Raw genomic sequence first — 21,263 nt, forward strand, 5'->3', positions numbered from 1 at the left:
CAGCAAAACAGTATTTTGTGTGTGTGTGTGTGTGTGTGTGTGTGTGTGTGTGTGTATGAGATTGAGTGAGAATGAAATAAAGAGACCCACTATGCTGTCTTTCCCTGATAAACACCACTAACACTACTTTGCCGTGTGTGTGTGTGTGTACACAGGTTCAAAGCTTTTCTCCCCAATAGAAGAATTTGCTAATAAAGTTCAGGCCATGACCCGCTATTGGGACATGGCCAAACAATCTGCTGCTGTTGTATAGTGTTTAATAAAGTGAAGGGTGTGTGTTTGTGTGTGTGTGTGTGTGTGTGTGTGTGTGTGTGTGTGTGTGTGAGAGTGAGAGAGAGAGAGAGAGAGAGAGAAGCTGAATTCTCTATCTGAGACCTTGGAGACTCGGCTGTAGTTGGAGATGACCTTTGACTTTTAACAGATGGAAAAGTGTGTGCGCGTGTGTGCGTGCATGTGTATGGTGGAATGCAGCTGTGCTAGAAGACAGCTAAATTCTCCCTGAGCTCGTCTCATCACTCCGTCTCTGCCCACACAAGCATTTTACCCCGAATTCCCGGGGAGGCATCGGTGCTCGCCGTGCCAGGACCGGTTGCTAGCGTTAGCGCTCTTATCACCACATCGCCGTTAGCCATTCGCTAGCTTTCAGGGTAGATTTATACGTTGTGTGCTAACGGCATGTGTTTAAGATTCTCCCTGTCAGTGGATTTTATCAGTGGGGGTGCAATTAATTGATCTCTCTCACACACAGACACACACACACACACACACACACACACAGCTCACTGACTGATTCACAATTCTTAAAATTCCCTTTAGGGGCATTTTTGCTAGCTGATAAGCATCTTTCATTCTCTATTATTGGAATGTGTCACACACACACACACACCCCACATTATGACTAAATCACGCATTCTGTCATACTAAGACACTATTGTGAATCTCAGAATTATGCTAATAGCATTAAGGATGAAATGCCTTAGTTTACAGAGATTAGCTGTTATTGTTTGTTACCTACATTAGCCTCGTAGCGCCAGCGCTAAATTCAGACCCCAAACACACAGAAATCACTGATTTGACTCTGATTTAACTCTTTAACATTTAATTCTGTGCTAATATCTGTGGTGTTTGTTTCTCCACGCTGTTGTAGACCGTTTAGTAGCTAGCTAATCTGCGAATTAGCAGTTTGTTTGAGGTAGCTGTAGCCTGACCGCTGCCAGGAAGGCTAAGCTAATATAATATTTAGCCGTATTAACTAGCGTAGTTTGTGTCGTAGCTAGCTAATAGTATGCTAGGTAGTCAGCTAGTTAGTTCGTTAGTTAGTAAGAGATGGTTTACATGATGATACAGCAGAAATGTTGGCTAAGCTAGTGGCCTCTGGCTACATTACAGTTAATGTAGCTTACCATGAATTCATTTTCTTGTAAATTACTTTTGTAAGCTCCAGTTTAAAAAACTGACAACGTCCTGTACACATCTGGCCGAAACGACATTACCGAGTCTGATGAATAGTGTGCTTCTTGCTTGAGGTGACATCCACAGATGTAATAGTGTCATCATATGAATCATTTTTTGCATAAATTATTTTAACAACAATCGTTGTCATGTGAGCAATGTTTGTGTGAACCAGTTTTGTGCAAACCATGGCCATGTCCACCAGTTTCATGTAAATCATTTTGGTGTGAACCATATTCTCATGAATCTATTTATTTTTTTGTGTGTGAATCATTTCCATAGGAACCATTTACTCGACCTTTTTCATGTGAACCATTTTCACGTGAATCATTTTGTATGAATCATTTCCATGAATCATTACCAAGCCATCCATTTTGGTGTGAACTATTTTCACGTGAATCATTTTTGTAGGAATCATTTCCATGTGAACCATTAAATGGTAAATGGTCTGCATTTATATAGCACTTTTATCCAAAGCGCTTTACAATGTGTCTCATTCACCCATTCACACACACACACACACACACACTCACATACCAATGGTAGCAGAGCTGCCATGCAAAGCGCATTACCAAGCCAACCATTTTGGTGTGAACCATTTTCACGTGAATCATTTTTGTAGGAATCATTTCCATTTGAACCATGACCAAGCCAATTGTTTTGGTGTGAACCATGACCAAGCCAACCGTTTTGGTGTGAACCATGACCAAGCCAACCATTTTGGTGTGAACCATGACCAAGCCAACCATTTTGGTGTGAACCATGACCAAGCCAACCGTTTTGGTGTGAACCATTTTCATGTGAATCATTTTTGTAGGAATCATTTCCATGTGAACCATGACCAAGCCAACCATTTTGGTGTGAACCATTTTCACATGAATCGTTTGTGTGAACCATTTCCAAGTCGAGCTTTTTCAGTTGAACCTTTTTCGCGTGAATTATTTTTACTTGAATCCATTATTTTGTGTGTGTGTGTGACCTATTATTATGTGAATCCTTTTCATGAGAATGAAATCTTAGCTAGGGTTGTTTTCGATCCATTTTTTTTAGTGCACTAATGCCGCATTCGACTAAAACTTGTAACTCATGATTTCCAAACTGGGGGAAAAAAAAAAAACAATGAAAACGGTCCCTAAACTTGTCAACCTGTGACGGTGTCCTGAACCCGGAGTTCAGCAAGTGGCGTCGAATCGACATGGCTGCTTACATGCGTCAACAATAAACGAAGTAGCACTTATTAATGTAGGCGTTATTCTGTATATACAAGTATTAGCTTTGGATCAGCGTCAATCATTAGTTAGCTGGTTTGCTTGTTGCTAACAAAAGGGGGTGTTGGGGATGGGGGTTGGGTGATTATTTTTATTTATTTATTTATTTTTTAGTTTGTGTGGGAGCTTTTTTTCTGGCAGGCGCATGCTGCAAATGTTAATCATCCCTTTTTAAACTGCAGAATGCGCCTGAGCAAAACAGACTGGTGTCACTTTTGGACTGCGGGTGAACTGTAGCTATTTCTGGCAGGTATGTGGTGCGGTTTAGGGAACTCTCCGAGTGTGTATGAAGGATCAGTCGCTCTGCCCAGGGACTGCACTGCAGACTGGCGTGATTGGCTCGAGCTCAGATAATTCAGGAACTTATCTTAGCACTCGCTTAAACTGTTCCAGACTGTTCCATTTCTGGGCAGAATTCCAGAGATACTGTAGAAGGACCTGGGATTACAGCTGGAATGATGTATCGGTATCCCGGTATGCCGTGATTGACGGAAATCTGAAATAGTGATCTCGTTATGTTAAACCAGCACAGATAAAGAAGCATTATTAACAGGTTTGGTGTGTTGCACTAAATTATCCACAAGCTTTTTTGTATCCACATGTTGATGATCTGGTAAACCGTCATACCGGATGGTACGGTTATTATTAATTTATTTATTTTTCCATCCCTTTCCAACCTTAATCAGAATCCGGAGCTCTGCTGTCAGCTGAAATGGACGATGAGAGAAGCTAAACGTCCGCCAGGCGATGGACGAACGCCAGACGCGTCATGAATATTTAATTAAATATAGATTTGTTTATTTATTATGCCGCCTCACAGACAACTGCAGATCTCGCCAAGGCTCTCCGGTTTGAGATGCGTCCATGTCCGTATTTTTTCTCCATAATTTTCGTTTCTGGTTTGATTTGTTTTGGTTTTTTTTCTACTTGGGTCAGCAGTGCTTGCTTCAGCACCCAGCAATTAAAAAGGCATAAGTCGACGAGGTTGCTGCGCTGAGGTTTTGCTGCGTACGTTATTAAGCGTGTTCATGCAGAGTTCAGGGACTCCTCAGAGTCGCATCGGCAAAAAAGTCCGCTGTGGTTTCGTTGTGTTTCCGTCCGCGACTGTTATGCAACACTTTTAAAAAAACAAAAACAAAAAAAAAACAATTTACGTTACCGCAACAATAAGACGTCATCAAAAGAGGGCCGGCCAATCGCGAAGGTCCTTGTCTAAGTGTGCGTTCAGGTCCTCCTGGGAAGTTCTTATTTACGAGTTAGGAAGTCGGAATTACGACGTCGACGTGTCTTCTCTTAATTAACTACACGGTTCCACCGTGTTTTCTTCCAGAGTTTCCCCACTCGTAATTAAGGACTTTATGGTGGCGTTCACGCGCGTTCGACTCGTCAATACGACCTTTCCGACGCACCGTTATTCCACACCGTTACCGTACTAAATGGTATGTTAAAGGTTAGCGTAACCTGTAGGTTCCACATCAGAAAAGTAGAGTTTTTTTTTTCTTAACGATGTTTTAAATGTTGATCTCGGTGTCCAGTTGCGTTGAACTCGTTGCAAGTTAATACACCAGTTGCTGTCAGGCGTTCGTGCTAACTTGGTGTCGTTTCTGCCTCGTTGATTTGTGGGGGGTTTTTTAATTAACAAATCACTTAACAAACTGAGCGATTGACAGGACTCTAATTTCACTACATGGTCACATGTCAGTTCCGCGGTTTGCAGACGAAATCGTAGCGCATTGCTGATGGGAGCTGGTTCGCCGCTTCAACACGCTAACCCTGATGGTTTTTCCTTTATTCGGCAGCATGCCGAGTGTTCGTGGCGCAAACCGTTTAGGTGTTTATTTGGATTCCTGTGTGCCGTAAAAGACTTTTAGGAGCTTTCGGGGTGGCAGTTTGAACAATCAGGCTGGATAAAAGCCCAGCATGTGAACATGAGAGGAGGAGGGGAGAGAAAAGGGAGAGAAAAGAAAAATGTGGAGTGCATTGAAAGAGGGAAATTTATGTGGCGTGTAAAGGTTAGCCGAAGCCTGAACTCTCTGAGGTTCTGTGGTGTGTACTGACACACACACACACACACACACACACACATGCTTACAAAGAAGCAGGAGATTCCAACCTGAAGAGGACTACATGAAGGGAGGGGTGTTTTTAAAAAAAACCAGGTCGATTCTTATCGAATGCGCTGACCTCGGATCAGTTCTGTGCTTTAACTCGGTTCAGGTTCGTAGCCAAACTCTGATCCCGGATCAGTTTGCACTGACGAGCTCGTTTCCTGGCCCTGTACTCCGCAGCTGTGACTTTGGTCTTTTTGTTCTTGTTCTTGGCCCTTTTGGTGGCCAGTGAATAAAAACGAGAGAGAGAGAGAGAGAGGATGAAAGAACAGAGAAGAAAAGAAGAGATGAAGTGGGACAAGTTGGGGGAGGTGAAGGTTTAAAGTGAACGAGTGAGCGAGATGGAGAGACTGCTAGAGCGCGCCTGAGTCGTCACACACTTCAAAACATGCTGTGGCACCATATGTTCATCCGAATCACTTCTAACATACAACCCCGCCTTCACACTTTATGCCACGCCCCGTTACCTTAAGTCATAAGAAATTGATACAGCATCAGCATGCATCTACGACTCCATTTTGTAGCTCCTATTTTCTAATTTATTTATTTATTTATTTATTTTATACTCTTTATATTCATGGCAGTGAGTCATACGCCGTCCGAGACACCAAACAACTCCAAATTTGACTCGTGTGGTGATTTATTCATGCAGCTTGCACAACATTTTATTAGCTTTTTATTTTTTGACATCATCGCCAAACATGTGTTCTTTAAGATTCATATTGTGGGAATCACTGAAATGATTCACGAGTCATGATTCGGGGTTCACTCAGTGTTTGGCTGGGAGTGAAATTGTTTGTGCAGGTGAATGTGGCAGGTGCAGGAGGCATGAAAGGTGTGTGTTGCTATAGGGATGAGCAGGTGTGTGTGTGTGTGTGTGTGAGAGACAGAGACAATTAGCATTGAGTTCGGTTACTTTGTTCTAGCCCAGCATTCAAACCTACTACACTGTGTGTGTGTGTGTGTGTGTGTGTGTTGGCAAGCCGTCCTCCCCAGAGTGCATGTTTTTTCAGAGATTAATAGTGTTGCTATGTAAGGATTGGGCAACAGTGTTAAACGAAACCAAATGTTTTTGGGACGTGGCCCGAACCCCTCAGCGGACTCTTCAATGGAGTTCGGACCGCATCCCAAAAACATTTGGCTTTGTTTAACGCTCACTTGCCGTTGCCCAATCCTCTACCCCGTGCAAAGCAAATGAGCCGGACCGCAGGTCAGCATAGGGCGGAGCTTACGTTATACCCAATCAGCCGTTCGCAAACTCTGTTGTGTGACATCATCAGGCTCGTCTTTGCAGAAAATGGCACCATACGAGGATTTACAAGGGAGGTGGGTGGGGGTGCAAACTTTTGCACTCAGTTGTAGGTAATAACTAGGCGAGAGAAAGAGAGAGAATATTTTTGGCTTTGAGGGTTCCAGCATAACAATGAATATTCCATTTCCCCTACTGCTCAGCTCAGGAACTCTGACATGACTTCATCTCACCACAATACACACACACACACACGCTTTCTCTCAGGCTATTCCTCGGTCTTCCTCCGCTAATATTGACCTTCACATACCACATGTGTGGCTTCATAGCCTTACGTTTCCAGGACTCTCAAACACACACACACACACTGCAGCTGCAGGACTGTCGCTGATTGAAAAAACAAAAGTCACCCGTTAACGAGAAACATCTACTTCCTTTTGATTACAGAAACAAGAACCAGGTGCCTTCATGCACACGTTGGGTTTTTTTTGGGGGGGGGGGGTGTTATATGAAGTTTTTGATTTTTAAAATTCCACATCCATCAAAATCAATTGAGGGAAAAACAAAGATGAAAGTGGAGCTGATTAAAGCTGTTCGCTGTTGAGAGGGGTTGTCCTTGGGGGGGGGGGGCGGGGCGGGGTTAGGTTGGTTTATACCGCAGCGTTGCTGAATTCTTGAATCTTATTGGCCAGAAGGTGTTGATGAGATTTCTATATTGCGTTTGCTGTATAAACTGTATATAACAGCTAGCTTTCGACCTGCATGGGGTTGCGTTAGCATTGGAGTTAGTCATATTGATGTGAAGTTTGGGAGAGATCACAGAAGGTTGTGGCTAAAGAACGAAACACCGCATGAAGGAATGGTGGGTTTGCTTGAGTGACAGATTGATTGAGACTGAGTGAGACATCGACTGGGATCGGACTCTAAGCCAGACTGCAAGTGTTTTAGCAAGTATGTTGCCTGTGAAGTGTGTGTGTGTGTGCGCTGAAAGAAATAACACGCATTTGACAATCTGGCCTGCACATGGTGAACAGGAAGAAAAAAGCAACAAAAGCGAGAGACAGAGTGTGTGTGTGTGTGTGTGTGTGTGTGTGTGTGTGTGTGTGTGTGTGTGTGTGTCCTCGCTGAGGGCGTCTAATCTCATCACAGTGGTAGCTCATCAGGATGTTAAGATATATAGTACACAGTTTAGCTGACTCTAGCTAGGTTCGTGTTCACGCTCGGGCTCCGCCCCCAAACGCTGGAATCGATGTTTTGTTTGGGAACATGTCTGAGAAATGTTGAAAACATCCACAACACTGGAAGGTATAGAATTTGTCAATCACTTTGACAACTTTTTATAGAATTTGTTTGATTGAATTTTAACTAGATATTTACGAGTGTTTATACGTTGTTGTATTTGTGTACACTCGTAAGTCCGATGTTTGTTTGTTACCCAAAAAGGACCCAAGTCACCAAACTAAATATAACGTACACAAAATGACTTAACATTAAATCACTTTTAAAAAAAACAAACAAACAAAAAAAAACACGTATAAATAAATAAATAAATAAATGGGGAGGGTCAGGGGGCGTGTCCTGACTCCCATTATTTTAACCTTATTGCTTCACTTTTCATTTTAAACTTTTTTTTCCACACCGCCTGTTCAACAGACTTTACTTCAACAATTCCTTTACGTCACACATCTGCGAATCGCTAACCTTGATGAAACCGAACGACGCACAGCCATTTTGTTGCACTAAAAATACGTTTCGATTAGAAATCTAGAACGCTGTAAAATGAAGGTTGCTTGTGAACTTATTCCAAAGTTTGGGATATTCCTAAACCGTGCAGACGATGGCTGTTGCAGCGAGTTTTAGTTTAGCGGACTCTTCGGTGTCGAACCTGGGGGCTGTTTCTCGTTTCTGGGGCATTTCATCAGGTTTCTGTCATGAACTCTGCAGGAAAAGAGATGAAAAGTGACCAGAGAGATGGATTGGGGGGGGAAAAAGAACAGAAAGTATGAGAGAGAGATGTGTGAAACGGAGTGAGACCGAGTTATTATTTGAAGAGACATGGTGTATGGGCATGTTGGCTGTTGTGATGTCATTTCCTGTCCAGCTGGAGGAAAAATATACAAACAGCGCCAAGGATGAGGGGGAAAAGCAAACATTTTCCCAGCATGCATTTGGACGTTTCTCGTAGGAGTGTCACCAAAAAACACACAAATCTCAGCTCAGGATTAGCGCATTGTCTCTGTGTCTGAACTTTGTTTAACCTGTTTTTTTTGTTTGTTTTTTAAGAAAAATTTATTTGCTCTTCAGTTTTAAGCCATGTAAAGACATCATGTCGTCATTCTCAAAGAGGCCAAAAAAAATTTTGCTGTTGACCCAATGCTGAACTTGTGTGTTTACGTCCCAAACCACAGCCCTGACGCATGCTCACTGAGTGCGTTTTGAGTGTTCAGACACTGATGGGGTTAAATATTAGAATCGTCTCCTCACAGCTGTGCTCGTATTTCAGCCAAGAAGCCCACCCTTTCTCTCTCTCTCTCTCTCTCTCTCTCTCTCTCTCTCTCTCTCTCTCTCTCTCTGTGTCTGTCTCTCTCTTTTCCTGGAACTCTGAGCCATGAATCATTGAAAGGACTTCCAGTGACCTAAACTGTCCCGCCCTTAATGCATGCTGAAAAGAACTAATCCCCATTTCATCAATGTATTCAATAGTAATCTTAGCTTCCCCTCAGGAGTAGCTAGCAAGCACTAGCAGTAATAATTATTCTCTCAGAAATCCTTTCAGGTTAGAACATGCTAGCTAGCTAACGATCACTAGCAACAATAATTATGAAGATTTATTAATACGACCTTTAAATCCTGTCAGAAATCCTGTCAGGTTAGCTCATGCTAGCTGGCACTAATAGCAAAAATTTAAAACATAAAATTCTCTCAGAAATCCCGTCAGGTTAGCTCATGCTAACTAACTATCACTAGTAACAATAATTATGAAGATTTATTAATATGACTTTTAAAATCCTGTCAGGTTAGCTCATGCTAGCTAGCTAGGTAGCACTAGTAGTAATAATCCTGAATATTTATCTTTCAGAAATGAAATCCTGATCGGTTAACTAGCTAGAACTAGTAGTAATAATTATGAACATTTATTAATATCTCTTTAAAATCTTCTCTGAAATCCCATTATTAGCAAGCTAGCACTGCTAGTAGTAGTTATGAATGTTTATTAATATGAATATAATATTCTCTCTGACATCCTGCCAAGTTAGCTACCCTCATATTAGCTAGCTAGCTACGACTAGCAGTGATAATTATGAACATTTCACCTTCAGGCTGATGGACACAAACCCCCTTGAGACATCTTGTCAGGTTAGCTAACTAACTACCACTAGTGGTGGTGATGATGAAGAGTATTTATTAATATTAATGTAATATCCTCTCAGAAATCCTGTTAGCTTGTCTTAGCTAGCACGAGAAGTAATACTTTCTAAACAGTCCTGTCAGGTTAGCTCATCTTTGCTAGCGAGTTCTGATAATTATGGACATTTATTAATAAGACTTTAAAATCATCTCAGAAATCCTGTCAGGTCAGTTCTTGTTAGCTAGCCAGCTAACAATTATATTATTAACAAGATTGATAACTAGCTATTTTGATAATTGTCCAATTTAATAGCTGGTGACTTTGAAATCTAGCTAGCCTGCTAGCCAGCTTAATAGTTAGGAAGCCTATCTAGCAAGAACCCAGAATCCCAAAAACATTGTAAAATTTTAGCCATATCTGGTCGAGAGAGTATTTAATGTAACGCTCGCTTGACTGTTTAACACTAAACTTTTTTGCTGCGGTGCTAGCTAGTTTGATACCTAGCATGTTTGAAGACTACAATGCTAACTAGCTTGCAGAATGAAGTAACTAAGTTGTGTCAATTGTCTAACTCATCAAAACGAATCAGAACTGAATCTGGTGGCAGGAAATCCCATGCTATGCTATGCTAAGCTAACCTGTCTGTGGTTCAAAGCAGTGTGCCGTGTTAGCGCTATGCTAAACCAGTCTTCCTAGTTTTGGCAGGTTTAACCCAGAATCATGGAAATTATTAACATTCCATTGCAACATGTGGCGTACCATTTATTCTCACACACCTGCACACACACAGATGACAAGAAATAGAGAGACATGGACAGTGGGAATTAGTCATGGGTGAAGAGAGAGAAATGTGTGAGAGAGAACGATAATAACGGAAAGAGAAAAAGAATGGATGAAGGAAAGGGAAAATGAGAAGCGGTGAAAAAGAGAGAGAGAGAGGGGCTAAAAGAAGAGTAACAAAAATGAGAGAAAGAGATTGATGGATAGAATGAGCTGGTCTCGACGTCACCATTGTGTCTAAGCGGAACAAAAGATCCGTTGGCGTTGAAAGGAAAGATTTAGGCCTAGAGATGGATAGCAGAAGAGAGATATCCAAGCTCGGCGCAGGAAATGGGCGAGAGGAAAAAATGAGTGCGGGAGGAAGAGATTACTTCATTTCAGAGCAAAAGAATGAAGCTCAGGTGTTTCCAAATTGAATTCATGTGCTTCAAAATGACATCATAATGTGCTTTTTTCAATATTTCTCTCATGGTCTGTTTACTTGAGTCCTCGCGTTCCTTACAAAATGCTCCTTCGTCCGTTTTCTCTCGCCACCAAGAAAGTTATGTCGCGAAAGTTAAGAGCACGCGACCTCAGCAGCAGGAACACAGCTAAAGTGATTTTCTTTGCCTATTAGCTATCAAGCTACCTAACAGTTACCCTAATTAGCTGTTCGACCAAACATGAGTAAAATTTACCTGGTGAAAATTCCAGCTTGCTTGGAACATTGACCCTGCGAGTTCTTTCTGAGAAAGCTAAAATGGAGGAGCTTACCGATGAGTAGCATTTAAATTGCACTTACAACTCACTATTTTCTAAAAGTTGCTTGTTCACACTTGCAAAAGTAGCCTAGCTAGCTAGATACCGTTAGCCGTTGACTAACATTGTTTTAAATATCTGTGTTACTCCAAATATTGGCTTGCTTGCTAACTGGGTTTCTTCTGAATATCGCTAACTACCTACGTTCCTTCTGAATATCTTGCTTGCTAGCTATGTTCCTCTCTAAATATCATCTTGCTGGCTACGTTCCCTCAGAAAATTTGTTTGCTAACTACAATACGCCAGAATATCTTGCTTGCTAACTCTGTTCCCTCAGAATACCTTGCTTGCTAACAATGCTTCCTCCAAATATCTTTCTTACCAAATTAAATTCTCTCACAATATCTTGCTTGCTAACTACATTCTGTCATGATATCTTTCTTGCTAACTATATTGCCTTTGAATATCTTGTTTCCTAGCTACATTCTCTCATGATATCTTTCTTGCTAAATACATTTCCGTCAGAATATGTCATTTGCTAAATACGTTCCCTCTGAAAATGGCTTGGTAGCTACCATAATGACTCGTCTACGGTAAGACTAGTCGGCCACATAAAGCCCAGTTTGTACATATCATCCCTCAGGTCTCCAAAAGCTACATCTAAAAATTACCTCATTTGAGCTGATGAATTGGGAGTGGGAATTGTCGGCGCATCGAGGGTGCTTTTTAAGGGAACGCGCTTTCTCATTTTCTCTCAAAAATGCACTTCTGCAACGTAGCCACAGTGGAAGTGGCTATGTTTTAGCCATAAATCCTCAAAGATCCATGTTTACTGAGGGGAAAATGTGGAAAGCCGAGAGTCCATGTGGTGATTCTCATCTTGAGCCGAGAGAGTTTTGATGAACTGATGTTTAAAACAGAGCGAGGGCATGAGAACAATTGCTGCTCTCAGAATGATGCAAACTCAAGGCAAGAGATGGATGGAAAGAACAGAGGGAGCTTGGACAGAGGACAAATGAGCGATGAGATCCCAGATCAGCCGTGTTTAAATGTGTGTTGCAGGAAATTTGTTCCGGCATACTGTATAAAACTTCAAAGAATCCTTACGTCCTCCCCTTGTTCTCTCACGCCCACCGTTTCGTCTTTCAATACTCCCTCGCTCTCGGGAAGGGGAAAAAATGTCCTGAGGTTCCAGAGTTGCGCAACAGAAAACCACTCTCCCTTTGTGAATTTGGATCCTGGCGATGCCACAGCTATCCATAACCAGTAGTCTGATAGAGCGTAATTTGTTGTGGTCTCTGGGTGGGAGGGATGATGTTAGTCTCTCACCTGTCAATCGGAGTAACGCTAACCGGTCGCACGCATCCGTAAGGATGGTTAGTGCTTTCCTTCAAGTGTTCAGCTGCCCCCGACTTTGAACAAATATGGTGGCTGGCTTCACGTATCTCGGAAGAACAACGTGCTAACCTTGACCCTCTCTGGTTGGTAGCTGTCACTACCCCCCCCCCCCAAAAAAAAAAGGTACTGAACTGTATCTTGTGCTGTCGCTGTAGTGGTACCCTCAAGGTGACGACCTTTGTACATTTATTGCATATCATTGTACCTTTTAATTACTTTTTAAAGTAAACTTTTAAGATGCACAACAGGTGAAAGATGCACGATATCTTGTCCTCTCGATCTCGAATCTTGGTGTGTGTGTGTGTGTGTGTGTGTGTGTGTGTGTGTGTGTGTGTGTGTGTGTCGGGGTGAGCATGGTGGAATGTGTGCAACGGTGATGAATATCTGTTACACAGCTGAGAAACACATCACCTCTTTCCTCTGAAATGATTTTCTCCTTTCTTTCTTTTTTTTTTTTTTTCTTGTGTGTGTCTTTAATCTTTCTGACTGAAAGCACATGCCTCTTTGCCATCCCACAATGCACTGAAAATGAAAACGCCTCAAGGCCTTGTGTCTCTCCTCTTTATCTCTCTTACTTATGTGACACTTTTCTGGCCACAAGCTTCAGAATCTTAACGTTTGTAGTCATCCTTTCGTATCTACGCCCACCTGTTTCTGATGGGGAAACAACATATCCTACCTTATGTATAAGAGATAATATTTAATTTTTTTTCAATGTACTTTTTCGGTACTGAGTTTAGCTGCTACGCATTTGTCCTCTTATCGCTTTAATTCAGAATGCTCAGAAGAGTTGATGTTGATGTTGGAAACAACGACAATCTACGTTTTCTCTTAACAAATGTTGTACAACGCTTGAATACAAATGTACCGTGTGCATGTAGCTGGCCAAGCACATCTGTGAGCATTGGTGTTTATTCAGAACTGTAGGTGCAGGTGGATCTAATACACACTCGCAGCCACACAAAGCAAACCCTTTTGTTTGTTATTCCTGGAACTTATTAGCTTTGTACGGTAACACGGGCTTTTGTTTCCTGCAAAAATGTTACTATGAAGGATGTTGCATCATGTGTTTGTTTGTGTGAGGAAAAGAAGTCTCTTCCTGAGCGACGTCCACCTATTTATAACTCCCTCGTTCTGTACACTTCACTGCTCCCTCACTCCACATGGGTGTGGAAGGAAACAGCTGGGAGGAACCTGTGTGTGTGTGTGTGTGTGTGTGTGTGTGTGTGTGTGTGTGTGTGTGTGTGAGCGAGAGAGCGCTATAGACTAGAAACTAGTAGTAGTCTTGGTTAATTGAAATTGAGGAACATAATCCTTAATTCTTGATTAATTCAAATGAAAATTAAATGATTAATTATTTAGAAATAGTTCTGGGTTGTTGGGGTTTTTTTTGTTTTGTCTCAAGAAAAATGAAGGCGTCAAAGTTTTCATTCGGTCCAGAATAAAGATCTTGAACTCACATTAAAATAAAATTTTATTTAAAAAGTCTATGTATATAAATAACAATATAATATAATTTTTTATTAAGAAAAGAATTGAATATGAAGATTAATACTGGATTAAAATTCAAGAAATATAAAGTAAATGAATTAAATTCAAATCTAAACAGATGAAGATTCATAATTAAATTTGTTTTAAGTTCTCATATAGGTAAAATACAGAAATATGAAGATCTCGTGTGTGTGTGTCTGTCCACTGGGGACAGTCCTGGTGTATGGCCCTGCGTCCCCACATTCTGTTGAAAAGTGCTGCTCTGTTCGGCTCGCTCTCTCTCTCTCTCTCTCTCTCTCTCTCTCTTTCACTCACACACACACACACACCATTGGCCGGATCTCTAATTTCTCTAACCCGATAAGAGACCCTCAAATCTCATCTGCAGGGTTCCGGATGTTTCCGGGCAGCCCGGAGAGAAAGACAAGCGCATGAGAATAAGTGTGTGTGCAAGAAATGGGGGGCTGAGAGTGAAAGTCTGAAACTGTGTGAGAGAGAAAGACCGAGTGAATGAGAGCGCCACAGGAAGTCAGAAAGAGCTCGAGAGGTCACTTCCTGTGTGCAGAGCATTTAAACTTTCACTGCAAGAGGCCACGGCTTTTAGACACTAGTTTATTCGTTTGGATATCAGCGTGTAGGATTAGTATCACTGTTTATGAATGAATAGTTACTATTGCTCTATATAGTGTGTGAAATATTCGTGATTTTAGTACTATTAACTTGCAAAGTTACTATTCTTCCTGCTACAGGTCTTATTCTCCTTTCAGTATTCAGTACTACTAAACTTATTATTGCTACTTTTAATATTCAGTACTTCTAAACTTATTACTGCTACTTAGTACTACCATTCCACTTTTAATATTCAGTACTTCTAAACTTATTACTGCTACTTTTAATATTCAGTACTTCTAAACTTATTACTGCTACTTTTAATATTCAGTACTTCTAAACTTATTACTGCTACTTTTAATATTCAGTACTTCTAAACTTATTACTGCTACTTTTAATATTCAGTACTTCTAAACTTATTACTGCTACTTTTAATATTCAGTACTTCTAAACTTATTACTGCTACTTTTAATATTCAGTACTTCTAAACTTATTACTGCTACTTTTAATATTCAGTACTACTAAACTTATTACTGCTACTTAGTACTACCATTCCACTTTTAATATTCAGTACTTCTAAACTTATTACTGCTACTTAGTACTACCATTCCACTTTTAATATTCAGTACTTCTAAACATATTACTGCTACTTAGTACTACCATTCCACTTTTAATATTCAGTACTTCTAAACATATTACTGCTACTTAGTACTACCATTCCACTTTTAATATTCAGTACTTCTAAACTTATTACTGCTACTTTTAATATTCAGTACTACTAAACTTATTACTGCTGCTTAGTACACACTTTGCTGCTTTGAGACAATGTCTATTGTAAACAGCGCTATACAAATACTCACTACTATTCCACTTTTAATGTTCAGTGCTTCTAAAATGATTACTACTACTTAGTATGAAAAGCTACCGTAATATGGGTCTCACCTGTTAACTATTGGTCTCTAGTATTACTTTCAGTACATTAGATTAGTATTGCTATTCAATCTGTAAGACTGCTGTGAGCATTTAGTATGTAAGAATGCTACTACTACTTTTTTGGTAGAGTATAGTAACAATGACTCTTATGTGAAATACTAATACTTTTTTACTACGGTTAGCCTGCACTATTCCGCCTGTTCTTATTCTACTATTAGTGTTCAGTATTTAAAAGTATTGCTAATCTTTAACATGTAAAACTCCTGTAATGCAGGTAAGTTTACTGTTAGTCGATAGATTTACTGTATAGTACATAAGATTAGTAAGATTATGCTGAGAATTTAGTATGCAAGAGTGCTGCTACCTTTTTGGCTGTAAGATTAGAAATTTTTTTTTTTTTGTATGAATACTAATTAGTACTATTAACCTGCAAGGTCACTATTCTTACTGCTACTGCTCCTATTCAACTTTTAGTATTCAGTATGTTAAAATTATTACTACTACTACTTAGTATTTAAAGTTACTATAATGTAGGTGGGATTACTAGCACATAGTTGGTAGTATGACTTTTTAGTACATAAGCTAGTTAGTAAGATTACTATGAGTGTGTGTGTGTGTGGGACTGAGCATGTTGTAATGTGCCGTAGCATGCAGACTGCAATTGATATGCACATGTGGAGTGATTTCCTGTTTCTCGGACGATATCTTCTCATTCTTTGAATCTTTAATAAACAAAACAAAACAAAAAAAAAAGCCTAAAGAGGCCAGATGGATTAAACAAATAAAACACTGCTGAACAGCGTCAAGACCACAGAGCAGAGACATGACCAGCGGCGGCCGTCAATCGCAGAACAACAGAGCGGTCGAAATCATACGGAAGCTATTAAACAATCGTTAGTTGATTCAACCTCCCGAAGAGATTCGAGTTAAAAAGGCTTGAGACGGTGCCAAGCTGCGACCTTTTCAAAGCTCGGCGCTCTTTCAAGCTTCTTGGCGCAAGAAAGGAGGGAAACTTTAGACAGGACTGAGATTAAAGGGAAGGGACGGGGTGAATGAGAGAGGAAACGGGCAACATGCAGGTTTAAAAAAAAAATTATAAATATTATGGATTTTTCTATATTCCTCTACATGCTAAGGAGATGGGGGTCGTGGTGACCTTTAACCCCCGTCCCACGAGCGCCGAGGTTTCTGCAAAAGCGAGTTGCGAAAGTCTGTGTAAACACAAGGAAGTGTGTGGATGAAGTAATACTGTAGCAGCGCTTTTTCACACACAGATACACTCGGAGTGACCCGTCTTCCGAAAACACACTTATCGCTAGTTTCCAAGGAGATGGACCCAAACACCTACACATATGTTTCCCCTTTACTGCAAGTCATTTCCACACACACACACACACACACACACACACACACACAGACACACTAGGGATATGTGAACGTGAATTCAGCATCTGTAGTGAATCTTTGGCGTTACGAATAAACGCACGAGGTGCAGGATGTCCTGAACGAACGACGCGTCTGTCCGTTTCGAATTAAAACGCTGCCCAGTAAGAACGAGATCGGAATCCAGAAGGCCGTGGACTGTGTCGGTACGGGCCGTTATTCCGTCCTCATGCGTACAAGCTGAACTCTTAACACCTTGCAAATACAGACGCCGCCCTTTAAGCCACCCGCAACAGGATACAGGGGTCGAAGTTTAATGTTTTCCAATTCAAACAGGAACAGGCTCTTGAACTTGACCCCGGGCCTCGAGGTTGAGAGACACGAGCCGGGTTTTTACGACACAGACAGGCCGTTTAAAGTCGGTTCGGGTCGGCTGGAAATCGCGAGCCTGTGGACGAACTCCCGCAGGAGTAGCTAGCGGACAAATTCGCTCAGCAAGTTGTACGCGAACGTTTCGCTCTAAATTGTACATTCCGTGTGTTTGAGTGGACTTTTTAAGGCCCTTGGAACAAGAGGATCGTTTTTAAGGACCTGAAATTGCGGTAAAGGTGTCAAGATCCGAAGGAATTTCGGACAAGCTAGTTGCCGTGGATTATTTCCTGCGACTTACATGAAGTTATAAGGAGACGTCCGTACAGGAACTCGCACTAATACTCCGGTATTAAAGCAACTTGTGTGAAGAGAGGTGTGTTCCGTGACCGCAGGCGTTCTTTACTGTTTGCCGGTAAACAAAAGCACACGCTGTGGATGTTCAGTAAGAACCAGTACGTTTTTGTTTTCTCTCACCCTGAACAGGAAAGATGACCCGATTAACAGGAAATCTCACCCACTGTTTTATTGTTTTTTGTTTTGTTTTGTTTTTTTCCCTCCTTCTCCATTTAAAAAATGTGAGTCAGTCCGTTCACCGGAGTGAAGTTGTACTGGCAGATTTTTTTTTTTTTTTATTGTGTCGAAATAAAAATCTTTCACCTTATGGGTTTCGAAGCGAGTAACTACTCCGTACATGTCTAGCTACTACATTTTTTTTTCTTAAATACGAGCGGATGATATGAGGGAAAAATAATCGTATTGCACTACTAGATGTTAATGTTTAAATTAACGTCATTTGTACGTATTCAGAGGCGAAAAAAATTCAAAGACGAAGGTTTATCACGTAATACAGTCGCGTAGAAACATTTCTCCCGGACGTTTTGGCTGAACTATGCTCGTCACTTTACGTAGGGAAAGGGGCGTGTCAATATTGGGAAGTATTGTTGCGTAGTATGGCGAGCGCTAGAATTCTTACCGCGATTTTTCCAGCTAGCTACTTCGGTCGCCTACGTTTATTAAGTAACGTTTTAATTATTTATTTATTTTAAATAAACTGTGAACATAAGGTTGTCGTTTCGAAGCAGCGGTTTACACAAGTCGTATTTTGTCTTATAAACGTTTGTCATCTTCGAACAATGAATATTCGAATTTTATTCCTACTCCAAGTCGTTGAAATGCAAAGCCAGTTTTAAAGGTGTTTTGAATAACAGTGAAGTTGTTAAACGTTAAATATTATATAAACAATACTCCTTGAACGATACCAGTGGAGAATTGGCAGTAATCAAAATATTGATTATTTCAGGGCCAGAAAAACTTGAATCAAAGCTTGAACTGAAGAAACTGAACAAATCCAATGCAAGGGCGATATCGCAAATCGCAGTTTCTGAAAGGTATCTTTGAAATGATTGAATTATTTCAGGGCCAGAAATATTTGTACGGATTGCACACTGCACCTTTAAATGCCAGGCGTTCGGTATGCTTCCTGAATGCTCTGATTGTTATCCGTAGCCCAGTGATGCTTTATTCCGCAGCAGAGAGTTTAGCTGAGGACAGATGTGTGTGTGTGTGTGTGTGTGTGTGTGTGTGTGTTCAGCACTTCTGATTCAGGACTCGTCGCAGTTAAAAAGGCTTTTTTTTGGCAGGGGGTTTGGCTCCAGCATCAACACGAGCCTCCAAACGCCGACAAAACCGCGACCACAAAACCAGCGTACAGTCTGTCAGCAGCTTCAGCTCTGCAGTTCCTCACTTGGGGTTTTAAATCAGTGTCAGAGTTGCGGTATTTTAATTTGCGAGTTGTTGTGGAGAATTTCCTCGTTATATCTGAGATTATTTCTTAAACCTTTTTTCCTTGACGTTGACTAATTTGAAGCTTGAAACTGTCCTGTTCTGTGAGTCGGGTATCATTTGTGTGTATTTGACACCACGGACGTAAAACTTCTCAAACCAACCAAGTGTGGGCAGGGCTTAGGGCTAGTAAATGAAACAGCGGTTCAATAAAAGTTTAATTATCATGGACAGGATTCATATTGTGTGTGTGTGAGTGAGAGACAGAGACACACACACACACCTTTTCCACATTAGTTCATGTAATATCCAGGTTCATGTTCCCTCTGACGTTTGTGTGTGTGTGTGTGTGTGTGTGTGTGTGTGTGTGTGTGTGTATAAAAGATCGATTCGTTGGACAGTGTATGTATTGTTCAGATTGAGGAACTGCTGAGGCAGTCCAGGTTAAACATTTACCTTTTATTTGAACAAAATCCCCGATTACAAGCCGCTCGACACCTCGGAGCGGACCAAGAAGTGGGCTGGAAAATGAAACGTACACGTTTCGTCCTAACGCTCGTCCTAACACGTTGTTCCTTCTATAGTAACGGCTCGTTCACAGGAACGTGTACGATCATATATATAATATAATATAATCTAAGGCTAACAACGGAGAAATATGAGTAAGATCTCCAGTGCTCTGTAACGTTACGTTCAGGTCGGATGGAGTTTCCGAATAATCTCGGGAGAGAGTGAGACGTTTTTAGTAATAAGTGACGACGTGTTTCTCGAATGTTCCACAACGTTAAATGGCGCTATACACGATTTTTAAAAAAGCATTACGTGTCGTTCGTTAACAAATGAAATCATTGGCAATTTGATGTGCAGGAAGAGGAGTTAAGCACTTGAGGACATGTGGTTTTAGGAAAATAATCAACTTCAGGGTGGATTATTATATTATTTCTATATCCCTTACTTGCTTATCGGCTATCGTGGCGTACCAAAATAAATAAATAAATAAACACGGGGACAGAAAGACAGCAGAGGATGGGATGAGGAGTGTTTACAGACAGCAGTGTTGGTCATGAGCTAGTCAGAGCGAGAGAGAAAGAGAACGGGCGAGAGAGTAACACTCCATTGTCCCACTTTTCCAGCTGAGTCATTGACACGCCCTGATCCTTTGTATATATACATGTGTGTGTGTTCTCTGTCTATCTGTTTATCTCTCTGTCTATCTATCTATCGGTTTGTCTACAGTATCTAGGTTATAGATAAGTAACTTGCGCTTTAATCGTCGAATGGAACCATTTTCTGTGCTAGGCAACAGTAAAATACAGATTCTAGCTAGAATACTGTATAAAACTATCTAAAGCCTAGTTCACGTGGGGTGAGGTCACCGTGAGGAAGGGAAACCCGCGAAACCTATGGCAGCACGGCGATCTGCCGACGTTGAAAGTCGCGGAGCGTGAACTAGCCTTAACGGCAAGGCTGAAGGTTTAACCAGCTAGCACATAGCTGTAGCTGTCGAGGGTTTTAACCAGAAAATAAAAACGATATAGTGATGGGGATAGTACAACCGAGACCGAAGTGTCCTGGATATCAACATTTACCTCAGATGTGGTGTTAAATTGCTAAGAAAATGCTCAGTACGCCTAAAATTACACTCAACTTACACTTGGCATCATTTTCTGCTAGATTAGAACTTGGGTTTGGTTGTTTATTGTTGTTGAGTTTTTTACACTTCAGTGAAGTCGTCAGTACCAGAAGACTTTGCTGTACATTTGAATGTCAGGTTTGGGACTTTAGCCAATGGAGCAAAGTCTATGCTGTCTTGTCAGTGTGGACTAGCCTGGCAAGAGTTGTTGCTGGTTTAGCTACATTGCCAGCTGTTAGGTTAATCGTCGTTGTTAGCTTGCTAGCTTTACTTTGTGTAATAAAATATTGAATAAAATAAGGTGATTCTGTGAGCATCGCTGCAGTGGCTAAACATTGCCTACATAGTTAGCATGTTCAATATTTCAATACTCAACTTTTGGCAACATAAAACAGGACTTTTTTTTTTCTACTACCAGTCCATCCGGTACCAAAAACTCAATTTGTATAGTTATTGGATCGTTCCCTTTGGATAGTTATTGGATCGTTCCCTTTGGATAGCTATTGGATAGTTCCATTTGGATAGATATTGTATTTATTGGATAGTTATTCGATAGTTCCATTTGGATATTTATTGGATAGTTAATCTATTTATTCGATAATTATTTGATAGTTCCATTTGGATAGTTATTGTATTTATTGGATATTTATTGGATAGTTCCATTTGGATAGTTATTGTATTTATTGGATAGTTATTGGATAGTTCCATTTGGATAGAT

General features: G+C 40.8%; 1 protein-coding gene across 3 annotated transcripts in view; it reads left to right on the forward strand.

Annotated features, from left to right (window-relative positions):
- The window catches only part of add3a (adducin 3 (gamma) a), a 71,064-nt gene that overhangs the window by 20,004 nt on the left and 29,797 nt on the right, over window positions 1-21,263 (forward strand). The gene's annotated exons all lie outside the window — the stretch shown is intronic.

Source organism: Ictalurus furcatus, chromosome 27 (assembly GCF_023375685.1).
Source record: "Ictalurus furcatus strain D&B chromosome 27, Billie_1.0, whole genome shotgun sequence".
NCBI classification, from domain to species: Eukaryota; Metazoa; Chordata; class Actinopteri; order Siluriformes; family Ictaluridae; genus Ictalurus; species Ictalurus furcatus.